The following is a 16,825-nucleotide window of genomic DNA, read 5'->3' as shown; positions in this document are numbered from 1 at the left end:
ATTATCAAATGTGATTTTTTTTTTTCGTTCCCAAACGATAGCTCTGTAAAAATAAGTTCTCTTTTGTGCATAAAACATGTTCAGGTATTTTCCTCTGCTTTCTTTTCCATTTTTATGTTATACATGCTTATAATCATGTATGCGTTTTATCTGCATAAAGTATAACATGCAATTTATGTGCTATTTTTGGGTACAACTTTTTTTTTAGTGTGACAAGAGTTGTTCATGTATTTGTTTTTTTATAAATATGTCATTGTTAATCATGTGGATTCCTGTGCCTTCCAGCCATAGTTATCTGGACATATTGGGGGAAAGAGAGCATTCCATGTGAGCCAGAATTTTGGCACAGAAAACATGAGTAGCTTGCAGGGACATCCCTACACTTTTCCCCACCTGAGGTGGATAAGGTTGGGTGTTTATGGTGTATGTTACGGGAGGGGGGTGGTGGTTGGAGTACACGTGTTGGCGGCTGACATTACTGGGGGTGTGTGTGTTGGTGGTGTGCTTTATGGGGGCGGGGTTTGGAGGGTCATGGTACCTCTGTCTAGCTTCCCACCCAGCTCACTGATGTTACTGGTTGCCAGAATCTGGGTGGGAGGTCAGCCAGAGTGTCACAAGTTGTTAAGAGCTATTAGCAACCTGAGACACTCTGGCCCGAAAGGGGTGGCAGGCACACCTGCCCCCCCCCCCCCCGCATGACCCAATGAGATGCCGCCTTAGGCAACCACCTCAGGCTGTCTCATTATAGGGATGGCCCTGGTAGCTTGGCAGTAGTTATCATCCTTCTGCGTATGACATAGTATGACAGCTGCCCCGAAACTGTAGCTGTTTGTTAAATTTCGTGCACAAACTGTGACATATTGCTAAAATATCACAAAGTTGTGAGATTCAAAGACATACTACTGTGCACAGACTGCACCATTCTCAACTGAGCTGAGATCCTTGTGATTGTGGTATCATAGTGCAGGTAATGTGCTCCTAATTGAGTGATATCAATTGGTATCCATTAAATCACCTTCACAATTTTTAAATACTGCGCTATTCTCTGTTCTTGCACATTCATTAGAATATTCCTCCATCTGATATTTTTTCTTTCCTTTATGTTTTCCAGACCTAGCTTGAAGCAATTCACTTTCTTAATTCAGTAGAACATGTTTCTCCTCTATTTCTGAAGGTTTAAATGCATTTCTTATAAAATATTAAAACAATTCCATCACTTCAGACTTGTTATTTTTTATTGAAGGTCCAGACATATTTTCACTCCAGTTCTCTTTACTCCTCTGACTGGGCTGCCTGTTGTGAAGTAAATGTTGCAGGGGCGGCCACGCTGCTCCATCAATGATACATTTTCCCCCATTGTGCCTTATATTGCACATGCATGGGGAGTTGTACAGGTATTGAATGAGGTTACCTTTTAACCAGTTAAAGGGAATGTATAATGTCTTGTATACATTTTCTTTGCTATCAGGGCTAAAAGATAAAGTATGTAATAGAATGTATTTTTTTTAATCAGGTAAATATAAGGCCCCTTTTCGCATGTTTGCAAGATCAGTCTTACCTGCTTTGCTGAAAAAAAAATTTCTGTTTACAGAACTATATAGCTCAAGTCCAATTTACACATTTGACTTAATGGGGTTGATTTACTAACCTTATAAACACGCCACGAACAAGTATACACCTCTGTAGTGTGTTCCCTCCCAGCATGATCTATTGGTGGAATCTAGACACCTTTGTAGTGTGTACACACCCAGCAGGTGTGTTGTGCAAAGCCCTGCATGAATTGCAAGGTAATGTTGTGTAAATTAGCTCTATGTTGTGTTGCTTGCGTTGATGAATGCAGGAATGTAAATGCATGAGCTAACCATTTTTGTCTAAACTGTGTAGCATCATTATATATGCATCATGTGCATGATTTTTCCATATATGGCAAGAGTGGAAATATGCTTTTAGAGACTTTTTGGTTGATAAATACATTTTGTTGTGTGAAAATCACACGCACCTGGTGCGTGCGTGTGTTTAGGTTAGGAAATCACCCCCAGTATGTCAACAATGCTCTTACCCAAGAAAGACTGCATGGACACAATGGCGCTTTACCTTTAGGTTCACTTTAACTCAAGTAATCTAATTTGATAGCATGTTACAAGGGCTCTGTCATGGTGTCAATGGGCTCTGACTTTAGATGTCAAGAATTATAAATCTGTGATTTGAATTTACTCAATAATCAGCAGTTTTACAAGTCTATTAAGCTGTTAGGCCTATTTTTACAGCAATAATTGCTTTTAAGTGCTTGTCCTATGTTATGAGCTGGTCATAAGAACATGGCTAGTACAGAAATATTTAAAATCTTTTACTATTCTCCATTCCTGTTTCTTGTATCCAGCAGCAGTGGATCAATTTTTTTACAAACATTGAGGGGAATTTATCGAGACTGGAGCAGACACAATTTGGAGCAGTTGTGCATGGCAACCAATCAGCTTTTCTCTTTCATTTTCAAATCTTAACTGAGCAAACTGAAGAGAGAAGCTGCAGAGTTTACGCAGACTCATCTATGCTGCACAGTGTGCAAAAATGGCACATGATTTCATTGCGTGAAGCTGTTAAAGGGTCAGTTTCTACAAAACTGTTTAGGTTTTGAATATGCTGCTAAATTAGTTCTCCTAACCAGTTCAGTTATCTCTTTTAGCTTATGGGGAGACTGGTTAAATATCTCCTACCATGGTTCCTAGTTCTGCTCTGCCAGTGTTTGGAATGTCTCACTTCTCACTGCAGAAAGGAAGGCCCACTTTCTCCCTAATATTAAAGAAATTAAAATTCTTAAATGCAAGGTGAGACATCAAGGAAAACTCTGAATTCTCATTGGCAAAGTGTTGGATAAGCTCACCCGCCTTTGCCAAAATACATTGTCTCCTGCGCAAAAGGGGGCACAACACAGATCTGTGTAGGGACCATAGCTGTCAGGCACAGAGCTTCGTGTGCAGTGTGTGAGCTGAGTGCAGGCAGATGAATGACAGCACCTTCGGCCAATTGGCTCGCGCGTAACAACCCCAAATTTCCCGCCGGTTCCGCCCCCCTGTGACGTGGATGCTTGCACGGGACGGAACCCGGAAGATGCCGTCCATCGGCCGGAGGACACAGCGGGGATCGTGGACAAGGTAAGTAATGCGCTGTGTAATCCTGAGTGTGGCTCAGGGTTACCGCTTTTGGTAATGAAAATTAACCCCAAGCCACACTCGGGATTACCGCCAGGGAGGTTAAAATGGTGGCAGTTGCAATTTCATATGTCACATAATATTAACACAACTGTTTATTAAACACAGATTTGCAAAAGCAAATGCATTTACCGTATTTTTCGCTCCATAAGACGCACTTTTTTCCCCCCAAAAGGAGGGGGAAAAAGTGCCTGCATCTTATGGAGCGAATCCCGACGCCCGAGACATGCAGTTTCGGGCGCCGGGAGAGTAGTAGGAGCCACTGCTCATTTGATACGAGTGATCTAACGAGATCACTCGTATTAAAGCCGAGCAGCGGTGGCGGCGATCGAGTTCAGCAGCAGGAGCCACTGCTCGTTTAATACGAGTGATCTAATGAGATCACTCGTATTAAAACCGAGCAGCGGCGACGATCGAGATAACCATAGAGCAGACGAAGAATAGACGTTCTTCGCCTGCTCTGTGTCATCACTGAGACCGTGGCGCTGTAATCACAGCGCCACCTGTCTCAGCGGTCACTAACTGCAGCTTCTGTGACAGCTTCTGTCATAGAAGCTGTCACAGAAGCTACAGTCTCGAGTGCTCCATAAGGCACGCCGGACCTCCCTGCGTCCTATGGTCCGGTGCGTCTTATGGACCGCAAAATACGGTAAATTAATTGAAACACTAACACATTACAATAATCAATTTTCTTGATAAACTGTAAAAGATGAGCTTGCAATGAGTAAATAGGTATCAGACATGTCAGGGCTTATATTTGTTATTTTTTAATGATACAGGGGTCTATTAGACCTCTAAAATATACCCCATGCATTGCACTGCTATAGCAGAATGGAGTGTGTAAAGACCTTGCTGCTACCAACCCAAGTTGGTGGCAGCAAAAGGGTTAAAGGGGTAATGTTGTGAAGCAACAAAAAACATTTTAACAATATCTAACACCAGCTTAATGTATAACTAAAGGCAGATTTTTTTAGATTTGGATAGAGTAGTTATTACTCTTTGTGTTTCTGTTAGGGACATTCTTATTCTTTGAATGTCCTGATCACCAATGTCACCAGGAATTAGACATGTGCACAACAAAAATGTTTTAGCCCTGCTTTGGGCAAGAAGGGCTAAATGTACAGCGATGTTGCCGAGATCACTTGTATGCTGCCTGCATGCTTTCTCACCCCGCCGGCTACATCTCCCCCTGCCGGCCGCCTCTCTCCGGAGATAGAGATCCTCTCTTCAGGATGGAGCACAGGGAGCAGAGCAGTCAGTCTGTTCTCTGCTCTGTGTTAGCACTGAGAGCGGAGAGCTGCACTCGCAACTTTCTCATCTCCGCTGTGACAGGAAAGCCAGCACAGTAATGTATCAATAAAGAGAACCTGTCACCTCCAAAAGCAATCACACAGGGGATTGTTAGTTCCTGCGTGATAACAATAAAGCTAAGTGAAAAAAATATTTAAATATTTAAAGAAAATAAATAAAAAATAAAATTAAAATTAAAAAAATAAGTAAAAAAAATTAAGTGGTAAAAAAATTATGAGATAAAAAATAAAAAAGTAAAAGATAATATAAATACATTTTAATAAAGTAAAACAAATTAAAATAATAAAAAATTAAGACTAACCCTGCCGCCCCTGCCATCTGGTTGCCATTATACATTGAGGGGGCACATTGAGTAACCTAGTCTTGGGGCAGCAGAGAATGTACATCTGGCCCTGAGAGGATGTGATGACACGCAAATGGCACAAAAAAATGATAGTGGTTTTAAACTAACTTACTCTATCCAGAATTTAAAAAAAAGCTTCAAGCTTTAGATATACAGTACTTTGGGATATATTATATTATTATAGCATGCTACAGTGCCTCAATGAAGAGTTTAATAAAAAGAAAAAAATTCCAGAGCCACTGTTGCCACATTATGGTCAATGCCTATTTACAAGATGAATAAGGGAGAGGGGAGGAATTTATCAATACTATCCTAACAATTGCAGTTGCTAATCTATTGCATCTTATATGTTATATTGCAAGTTAGGGGCAAATATATTATCAGTGCAAGTTGCATAATAAATTAGAAGCAATGAGCTTATGTGAATTTGTTTAAAAAGTGCTTCTTAGTAGATCTGCGACAGATGTGAGGTTAAATAAACTTGAGAAAGAGGTGCTTGCAGTCGTGGCAGAAAAGAGAAAAATAGGAAGATGGTTGCTATTTGGCTGCACAATCACGCAAAACTAAATCTGTCGATATGGTCGCAAAACAGATGCAAAGATTCATGCTAACATTTTTGCATGCAAATTCTACATTAATTAATATGCCACTGCTTTAATAAATGTCCTCCAGAGTGCTTTACCAAATTCAGTTTACTTACTGGAGGAAGTATATTCTTTTTCTTCTTAAAATAACTGTGTCTTGAATCTCCTTGTTGCATATCACAAAGCCAGTGGAAAGCTTTGTACTGTGCCCTGCCCTTACTCTTCACGCTATCGTGAAGAGTATATTTTTTGATTGAGCCACTCAGAAAGCCTCTTGCATATAACAACATAGCTGTCAGTTGCTTAAATACATTTTCAGAGACATTTTGCTGCTTGTTTACTGTAACTACTATGAGATAACATTGCAGTTTGTCAGTGCATGAGATGCTTTCATACATATATCTGTAAAGCAAAAAGCTCAGGGACATTTGGCAGCAACTGATAAGAGAAAGGAAATGCACGATTTTTATTGCACTGCATAATCCTTAAAGTGAACTTGTGGTCATGCTATGAACGTTTAAGTATTTATATATTGTTATTGAGCACTAAATTACTTTAAAACAATTCCTCCCCAATTGGCCTCGGTAGCTGCAGGCACTTTGGAGTAAATTATCTTCAAAATGCATCAGAAGCACTAAAAGTCATCCAAGTCCTTCTCTTAGCTGCTGAGCTCACTCTGCTCCCTACTGCTAAAGTCCCTGCATTTTGTTTGCAGTAGAGATTAGAAGCGGGCAAGGGAAACTTAGCTGGCTTAGACAACAGATTCAGGCCTACTGCTTTGAACTTTGAAGATGAGTTGATCCATGATATTTGCAGCTAAAAAGGGTTTATTGTAAAGCTCATTTGCTGCTTGTCAAGCATATGTAAACATTTCAATGTCCACAGCCTGGCCACATTCACACTTTTAAACTAAATGAAGTTGACCAGTTCATTTCCTCGTTCCTCTCCTAACTGAGCTCTTCAAGTCCACCATTTCTGTTATGCCTGTGAACTTTAATTTTAAAGATGTCTCTATTTATTATTATTATTATTATACAGGATTTGTATTGCGCCAACAGCAGGCTTAATCAATTAATTTGCTTGTGCTGCAGGAGTAGGGTTGCCATCTGTCCGGTTTTCAACCGGGCAGTACGGTTTTGGCATCTTGTGTACGGGTTTATGGCCACCTGAGCCCCGTACACAAGATGTCACAAGTTCAGGCAGACAGGGGCAGCCCCTGGGTCCTAGAGAGGAATGCGTGAAGGAGGACCTTCTGCTGTGCTGTGTGAGCACAATCCCGGCAGAGCGTGCGGCTGTCTGTGAGGCTAGAGGTACGTGTTTTAAGGGGTTAATCCGGGCCGGTACTAGTGTGTTATACAGACAGTGCCCGATAGTCTCTGAACTGTCAGAGCACTGTCTCCTGTCCCGTTGGAGCTGCGGGGGGAGGGGAGGGGGGAAGATAGTGAGTGTGTGTAATTCTTAGGCTGATTTTAGCTCTTGCTGTGAGAACCTGTAAATAATAGGGTGACCAGATTCCCTTGAAAGAAGTTTCTGCATAAATCATGGACACAGGAATCTGGTCACCTTATTCTTCACAGGTTCTCACAGCAATAGCTAAAATCAACATAAGAATTACACACACTCACTATCTCCCACCTCCCCCCGCTGGTTTGTTAGTATTGCACATAAAACATGCCCCCATTAAAAAATGCCACAGGTAACCCGTGACATGTTTTGTGGGGGCGTCTTTTATGTGCTATAGTACATATCACCTAAAACAGATGTCCAGATTCCATGTTAGTGCAACATCCATTTTATTGATAGTTGTCATTCAATCGACAAGTGCTTTTGGGGCCGCGCAGGGTCCACTTCATCAGGTTCAGAAATGCGCTTGTCGTTTGAATGACAACTATCAATAAAATGGATTTGCACTATAAATGTACCGATACTAGTATCAGTGCCGATACCGAGTATTTGGGCGAGTACTCGTCCAAATGCTCCAATACCTTCCCGATACCAGAACTTCCGGTCAGAGGGAGATCTCTCTCCGACCAGCAGTGCCAAGGGACCATGGAGCCGGCAGAGGCGTCCCGAGGTGGGGTGACACCCTGCAGTGACGTCATCGCGCACATGCGTGATGATGTTACGTAAGGTATGGAGGGGACGTCACCTGGTGGGATAAGGTATGCGCCGGGTCCACTTCTCTCTCGAGCAAGTGTCGGGCTCTCGGTCTCGATGGTGCTGGTGACATCTGTATATGAGTTCTTTTGTGAGCGGTGCCCTCCGCAGTCATTGCGAGCACCCGTTAATTTTGGGATATTCGGTAAAGAGTACGACAAGGTATATGGATGCTGCTTTGTATAGTACATATCTGGGGTCCTGTGGCACACTGGCATCTTATGGGGGCATCGTTTTACGCACAGACAGGGGCATATCTCCTGCTGGGTAACAAGGCGTTTCCCTTGGGCGGCAGATTTCAGGGGGGCGGGAAAAATGCTGCCCCAAAACACTCAGGCAGCCGGGTGGAGGAGGCGGCAGTGTCAAAGGACGGAGTCCGCAAGGAGGCAGAGAAAAGCGGCAAGTAGGCGGCGGTGGAAGAGGTAGAGGTCTCCTACTTGCCGCAGGAGGGGGCGGGGCGAGGCCGGGACGACAACGGATCAGGAAGGGGCGGGGCCAGGGCACCGTAGGAAACCGCTGCATGTGTGACAGAACACCGCAGCAGGTGAACACCGGGTCACTGAAGAGCCGCCGTGGTACGGAGGAGGCCGGGTCCTGCAGCACCAGTCCAGCAGTGGAGGAGGCCGGGGACCAAGCAGCAGGTAAGATGATCACACTGCTGCTAAATGGACCCTTCAGAGCCCAGCATGGTTTCTGCACAGCCCACCTGAGAGTCTCAGGTGGGCTGTACAGGATCTGTAGTGGGCTCTGAGGGGTCTATGTTGGGCAGAGCCCACCACACATCCTGCACCGGTCTGCAGGGTCTCGGGGGTGTGTGCATGATCTGTGGTGGGCTCTGCAGGGTCTCGGGGGCTTTGCAGGATCTGTGGTGGGCCTTATGCCAGAGCCCACCACAGATCCTGCACAGCCCCCATGAGATCCTGCGGATTTAGTGAAGGGGGGGTTGAGGAGGCGCCCTTGTTTCGTCTTGCCTAGGGCGGCCCCAAACCAGAATACACCACTGGGTACAGATTCTATATCTGGGGACCTGTGGCACACTGGCATCTTTGTGATTACCTCCAATGTTATTTAATCACAAAATACATGCATAGTGTACATTACCAAAAAATTGCCGCAAGGCACTACAGTGTTCGGTTTTGGCTTTAAGAAAAGGTGGCAACCCTATGCAGGAGCCATTGATATTGGTATAATGTTAGTTTTGTACACGCATCCACCTGGAATCTGACATCTTGCAAACACATTGTGAGAGAAATTTTATGACCTCACTTCCTGTGCTCAGTGTACTAAACCGCTTCTCTGCATGTATGTGTGTAGTAGGCCAAGCTCACTGAGTGGTGCAATGCACATAGAAATGATAGGGGCATATTTTTAGCAAAGGAGAGAAAGTTAAAGAGCAACAACTTTGGGATATGGTATAGTTGGGTACACATTACCTGTTTGCTTATGTATAATTATTGAACGTATTATTCATTTACAATCCCAGTGCTTTCTGTGGATCATTTTTCCTGAAAACTTTGCTGTTAGAAAAATTATTTCACAACTAAGATTACATTGTTTCTAATAGTATTTTAAAAGTAAAAGTCAGTCGAGTGGCTTAGTGGTTAGCACTTCAGCCTTGCAGCACTGAGGTCCTATGTTTGAATCATGGCCAGGGAACTAACTGCATGGAGTTTGCATGTTCTCTCTGTGGTTCCTCCCACACTCCAAAGACATTCTAGTAGGTTAATTGGCTCCTGTCTAAATTAGCCCTAGGTCGTATGCATGCATGTGAGATAGGGACCTTATATTGTAAGCTCCTTTAGGGCAGGGACTGGTGTGAATTAACATTTTGTAAAGCACTGTGTAAATTATTTGTGCTATATAAATACCTGTAATAAATAAATAATAATAACGGTCAAGTAATTAGTATTAATCTATACTTGTCTCTGGAGTCCTAACTGTAGGACTGCTACTCCCATTGGCCCTTGTAACGTCACTTACAGTGAGCTAGTTATTAGGGCAGCCCTTGCCAAGATATCTGTATTGATCTTCTTCATATTAGCCTTGCGCAGCAAACAGAGACATGGATAGAGGTTAATTAGGCAAAAAAAAAGCAAAATGGCCTTGATAAGGAGATACAGGATGCCTAATGTTTGTCTGCATAAAACTTCACTCTGCAGCCAAACTGCTGGTTTAAAAAAAAAAGATTCTGCGATATGCTATCCTGGGATTTCAGACATTTGTGAGTAATTGTCTCTGTATTTGTTCAACTCAGCTCATCATACGGCACTACATTTATTCACTAAATCCATAATACTATGCATAGATCACGTTTGCATAGATTATGTTTTTTCTTATCACTACTTCTAGAACCATTTTGGCTATGTGTACAGTTACATAAGAGTTATTTTAGTAGATTATTATGTAACATGGTAGTTATTGGATTTATACTAGAAATAATTAATGCAAAATTATTTTCTAACATTATGAAATGAATACGCTTTTGCAGTATACAGCAGGGGTAATTTTAAAGTACAAACAGACAGCTGTTAGAAAAATATGCATTTCTAAATGTGTATTATGTATAGCTCATCGTGTGCCTGTGTAGTTTTAGAAGAGCAAGCCGTGTTGCTCTGTGGTTAAAACCTGCCATCCTCTGAAGACGTTGAATGACGAAGCGCGTTAGGGGCGGGGCTTGCTGACGTCACACTTAGTATGCCGAGGAGACGGGTTTTAGATTGTTGTCGGCCAGCCGCTGTATTTTTGAACAGTGAGTTATTTTATTGTTTCATTTTAATAAAACTTTAAATACTACACCATGAGGATTTCTATCTGCTTTTTAATATGAATGAATATTGGAGATAAACATTGTGGAGGAAGTAAGACTGGAGGAGGAAGGACCTGGAGAGCTTTTCCCTGATTTCCTTAAACGCTGTGAAGGCTGCTATTTGGAAGTCAGAGATTGTGGTGAGTGCACAATTACTGGGGTGGGTGTTGAAATACACAGAGAGCACTCTATTTCGTGGAACGTTGAGCTATTTTGACACTGATTTATTGCTTTCTTCACTTTTATTGGGTTTGGAAGTATTTTTCCTCTTATTTCTTCACTGAAAAAGCCTTACAACATTTTTTTCACGTTTAAGGATTGGACTATTGCTCAATGAACTGTCTGGGCATTCTATTACTGTTTTGATCACTTATTTATTAATTAATTTATATATATGTTTTTTGCACAGTTTATTAATTATTTTTAGATTATTTATTCACCTTATGCACATTAATAGGAGGTTGTGTGCGCCTTACTATTATATTAAGGATTTAGTGAGGCTCTATAGCCTTTGTGTGGTGGCTTCTAACCTGACATCCTTCTTTGTTTGAGTTGCTTTCCAATAGCGCAGATTCACCTATTATCGTTAAACCTATTACCTGCTGGACTGGGGTACTGATTTTGACTCTAAAAACAACACTGAGTTTGTATGTTCTCTGGGTTCTAGTGAGAACTTTCTCAACATGCCTCAGTTTGCTACCCCAGTCCACAATTGTCATTCAGTTACTTATTGACACAAATCCTGGACAGGCAATGGAATGGATCCTTCTAGTCAATTCCAACTCCTTTCATTGTCATTCATGCAGAGCGCAGGTTGAGAGGTGAGGTTAAAACAGAGGGTTATTGTAGGATTATAATTTTTAAAACATGTTGCAATATAACTCCCTTTTCTGTTTTGGATAGTGTGAAAGGTGCTTATCGCTGTCTGTTCTCCCAACAGGGATGGGTTCCTGCAATTCCTTCGGACAAGAGGAAGTAAATGGAACAGTGGCAGACAAAGTCACCAAGGGACCCTAGTACAGGACCAATTTTTGGGCCTCCTATTCAATTACGGCCCAAGTGAAAAACACTTGTTCACTGTGTTTTGATTGGCAGCAAGATAGAAGGAAGGTGTCATATTTAAGAGCATTTTTGTTTTAGCCAATGAAAAGCCAGTAGAGGAGACGGTTGTTAGGTACAAACTTTTTTTTAGAAAAACTTGCATTTTTCAGGTGTTTTCCATGTGCTCATAGGACAAAAATGTGCAATTCTGCCCATAAAGAAGTTTGCATATTTTTTTGAGCTTCAAGCTACAACCAACAGATGATACAACGCTCAGGTGTGAATGTGCACCATTAAAAAAAATTATGGGATTCTTCATGTTGAGCATTCTTGCATTTCGGAAAACATGCAACAAAATTCTCATCCGTAAATGGGGGCTTAGATTTCCCCTCAATTTTGGTCCTGATTGCAATAGACTAAAGGGCTTATGGGGGTTGATTTACTAAAGGGTGTAGAGGCTGGTCACTTACCAAAGTAAACGTTATGAAACAAGGTCAACCTGTGTTCACTTTGAACACCCAATCACGCGCAAGGGCAATTGATAAAACAGGATTTTTGCTAGCACATGTTAAGTTGTTTCAAGTGAACACAGCTTTATTATATTTACTGAACATTCACTTCACAAAGTGAGCAGTCTCTACTTCTTTAGTAAAGCAACCACAGATGGAAATAAAAACTTGGCATACATTTTAACTCTTCCCTAGTCTAACCAAAGATATAAAAAAACTTTAGTTTGAGTCCTAGCTTATTTTTTGTAAAAGCAAATCACTGCACAAATATACCAGTGTTTTTTCCTTAACGTATGGTAAGGTACACATTTGATCACAGAAGGGTTATCAGAAAATAATCTTTACTGATACAAAGATGAATATATGATGATGTGTCCTGTAAAACTCTATGCAACCTGCTGGCTTTATAAAAAGTAGTAACAATGAATAGTACTGGGTTAGCCTAATGGTGCCATCACCATTCTGTTGGTGTAGTTAAATCATCTTTCAGCCAAAAAGTAGAACAAGACATTATTCCAGTAATAGTATAGACGGTGTAAATCAAGTGCTTAGAACTTGATGAAACATACGGTATTTTTACATTGATATCTTTATGTATGCACTATTTAGGCTGTTGATCAAGAATAATTCACAACACATTTACAGTAAATATAATGGTCTTCACACATATATTTTTAATCTTGCATCTCATAGATAGACACTGCCCCCCATTTTGCATGATTTCGGTGAAAACAACAAGCATTTTTATATACTTCAAGCTGGGTTATTAACAGTATATTTGCTTTTTTGTTGATACTGCGCTCAAATATTTGCAAACTAAAATGATTCAGGGTATGCTAATTTCGCAGAGTGTTCCAGTTTACTGACTCGCATCCAAAGATTTTGTCTTATTTCCCTAGTCAGAAATCCTTTGACTACCTGTGGGTAGAATGTTATTTATTATTGTTCCTAATGAGTGTACTGGTAGTCTTGAAAATGAAGAAAATGTATATTATACAAGCTGTATTCGGAATGACATGCTTTTGGCTGTTGTTTGTTATTCCCTCTACATAAAAGAGTCTAAATAAACAATGAACTAAGATTTTAAGTGCACTTTACAGTTTCTTGGTAAAACTATTATAGCAGTTGATGAATTATTATCAGCCCTTCCAGTTACACTGTAAATTCTACTTAGCGGCTTACTACACCACTTGGCTGTTGACACCTTTTGGCCTTGAATCGAATTGTAGGCCTAGTACTCACAAGGGCGACAGTAACTATTGTATGTGGAGTGCTTGAATAATGTGGGAATCAAAGTTTAAAGCCCAAATCCAAGCAAAATGTTTTTGGTTTGGTTTTGGATAGAGTGGGTAGTATTCAAATCCCTGGCAACTTTTTATTGCTGTCTACGTTTCCTATCAAGGAGAATTCATTATACCTCATTTGTGGTCACCTCTATATGAAGTGAAAGGGATTTCTCCAGAGACTTCTGTGTTCTCAGTAAAATGGTTGGGTAAAACTGTCATGTTCAAAGAGATTTCCCTGTAGATTAACATGCTCTTAAATACAGCTTTCTAACATTGCTGTTCTTCCAACAGCTACCTTGCTAGACCGCTATGCTCCCAGAGAATACTGTTAGGCTGCCCTGCTCCCAAAGCTGCCCTGCTCAGAGTGACGGCTGTGTTAGGATGTCCTGCTTCCAGAGAATGCTTTGTCAGGCTACCTTGCTCCCAGAGACTGCTTTACTAGGCTGCTTTTGTCCCAGAGAATGCTTTGTTAGCCTGCCTTTTTCTCACAGAATACCTTGTAAGGCTGCCTTGCTGCCTTGATCCCATAAACTGGATTAATTACAACCTTAGCCATATACAGATACATCTCTTGCAGCATGCCAGTGAATGAAACAAAGACTTCCTTGTTACACTCCTAGAGAATGCCTTGTAAGACTGCCATGTTCCCAGAGCTACCTTGTTAGACTGTTATGTTCCCAGAGACTGCCTTTTTGAACTGCTATACTCCAAGAGACTGCCTTGTTAGATGATCCCAGAAATGTTAATATAATCCCAGAGATGGCTATGTTAGAATGCTATGTCCCTTGAGACTGCCTTTAAAGAATGCCACATCTCAGAAATTGCCTTGTTAGACTGCCATAATCAAAAAGATTCTCATTTTTTGCAGAGCACTCAGGAAAGCAGCTTCTTCAACTCCTTGTCCTATTCATATGCCAACAACTAATGTACAATTGTGGTCTGTATAATCTGTACAAAAGGTGTTCAGGATCTGTATGTAGGGCAAAACTGTCAACATATTTATTTTACACATCCAAGAACCTTAAAAGAAGGTTAAGTTATAGTAGGAAAAATATGAACAAATACTGTATATGGGAATAATTTTCAGAAATTAATCATAAAAGTTAAGGTGCATTTATAAAATAAGTGCCGAAATCTGGACAACTGGCACTCAACTGAAAATGCATATTTTTCCTTAGTAGTTAAAGGTATACATTTATGCATTAGATGACATTAAAAAAATACAGTTACCGTGTTATTGTTAAACTGATGCATCTAAAATTCTTATGTGTGATTTTTAACAGTCTAACAAACGTCTGAATATATCTAAGACTCCAACTTAGCCGCTATGCATAACACAATGAATTGTATAAGCATTGAATAGTTTCAACGTTTCTGAGCTGTGATTTCCGTATACTGTATATACCTATATATAAATATATATATTTATTTTCCCGGGATACATCTAAGTCACCTACCAGTGAGATTTCTGCTTCTTTATAACCTTATTTCTCAAATATAACTGGGAGAGCTAAACTAGTGTTTCTTAATGCAATACATTTTTTCTGTAAAAGCACAACTGACCTAGAAAATCTTTTTTAAAAAAAGAATTTGAATGAAATCCAAAAAAATATTACTTTCAGAAGCTCTACAGAAGCCTTTCCTATCCTGCAGCTAGTGGGGTTCTCTCTAAAAGATTTAGGCAATGGGAAAATAGTATCCCTTGCACTGCCAAGAAGAGCTTCACAGCTTTGCTTCATTAATCTTTTAACCCATTGAGTTATAAAGAGATCAGCGATATGATAGTGGGGTATTACATATTCGCTCCATCTAGAAATACATGGTGTTCAGAGTGCTTGTAGTTGTACTCTATACAATAACAGATTATTGGCTCCTGGATCAGAGCCAGCTTCGAAATAGCCACAAATGCATTAGAGCAGAGGTGCTATCCCCTTTTATTTATGCTGTGATCCTATGTATAACTGAATTGTATTAATGTGATCCAAAACTTTGTCACATTTAGTACTCATAGATATTAAAGCTTGTGGTAGTACTCATGCCAACATATTCACTTCAGTTCTAAAAGTTAGCATCCACACATAAGTATACAGCTTTGCAGCTTCACTTTGCTAGTTTTTCAAATACCCCTGTCCTTTTTCCTTCTATATGTGGCTTTTTTAGACACACTACTTGTATCCTTGTATGTAGATCTCAATCACCCAAAATATGTCTTTGTTTTCTAAAGTTGTGTTATATATAACTACTGCTCCCCAGAGGAAATAATCCTGGTCATGCTGCTGCTAATTTCCTATTTCATCTATTAGCATATCTCGAAATTTGGAGACCAGTGTAGGAATGTCCCAGGGACCCTCTAATATCACCATGCATGCCATGATTCAACCTTAAAAAGCACAATTATTGTTTTTATATTAGAATATAGCTGCCATGCACAAACTTATGATGGCCACCCTAAGGCGCTATCTGTCAAAACTGTCTGGGCTCAGTATAACCTGGGGGTTTCATTGCACATGCTTTTGGGGTCTGCATCCTTCTATCATTTCATTACTGTTCACAGTAAATGCTTGTGCATTTTGTGTGATTTTGTGCTGTTTTCTTCTAAATGCACAAATGTGACTTAAATGACTTTGAATATGATCAATAATAGGCAGGCTTTTAGGGAACATATAGTGCAGCCACTCTAGGCCAAATAATACTTAGTGGAATCCGAATTTCCATCCAATTCAATGTTGGTATTGAATATTTATATGATATTAACCATTGACCCAGTAAATGAGGATATTAAAAGCCTTCTCCATCATAGAAAGATATGTGAAAGCTCCTGATTAGATTGTGATACATCTGCGATGATGTCACTGCTGCATCTAGGTCTAACATGCTGACATTACACACCTGGTGAACGTATGTAGCTAAGCTTTATTTTTTAGCATTATGATGAAGTGAATACATAAAATGCTGATGTGTGATAGCTTGTACAAAATGTCTTTCAAGTTGCCTTTTATAAAATACATTCCAATCCTCCAGATTGAATGCTTAATAACTTTACTTAACTGCAGACCATTGTAGACTGCCATGATGTTCTAGATCAGGGGTAGCCAAATTCCGGGCCCCCCAGCTGGGGTGGAACTACAAATCCCATGAGGCATTGCAAGATTCTCACAGCCACAGACATGACTCCTGGAGAGAGAGATGCATCTTGGGATTTGTAGTTTCACCACAGCTGGAGGACCGGAGTTTGGCTAACCCTGTTCTAGATAGTCAAAAAACAAATCAGTCATACTTTTTTGGAATTCTTAGCATGAATAGATGCATATTATATTCACTCATGTTTAGGGAAATGTTAAAAGATTTGCCTGAAGACACTTGCATGGCATATGCATGGGAATAAACACAATACATTTCCTTGAAGGCTAGATAACATTCTGTAGCTGTATGCTTAAAGTATCTTAGATGTGCTTACTGTGGGTGCATCATTTAATTAAGCTGTGCTAGAATTGCCACTTGATTTTTCTACATCAGAATTGTATTCACCTCTCTCTGTACAATACCACAACACACTGGGTAATTGGAAGGGTTTTCAGG

General features: G+C 40.5%; 1 protein-coding gene across 1 annotated transcript in view; it reads left to right on the top strand.

The window, feature by feature from the left end:
* The window catches only part of TMEM132E (transmembrane protein 132E), a 405,930-nt gene that overhangs the window by 290,457 nt on the left and 98,648 nt on the right, over positions 1-16,825 (top strand). The gene's annotated exons all lie outside the window — the stretch shown is intronic.

This window comes from Nanorana parkeri, unplaced genomic scaffold (genome assembly GCF_000935625.1).
Source record: "Nanorana parkeri isolate BGI_ZX_2015 unplaced genomic scaffold, ASM93562v1 scaffold253, whole genome shotgun sequence".
NCBI classification, from domain to species: Eukaryota; Metazoa; Chordata; class Amphibia; order Anura; family Dicroglossidae; genus Nanorana; species Nanorana parkeri.
Note: the sequence above shows the minus strand (reverse complement) of the source record. Positions and strands in the feature narration are given on the sequence as shown.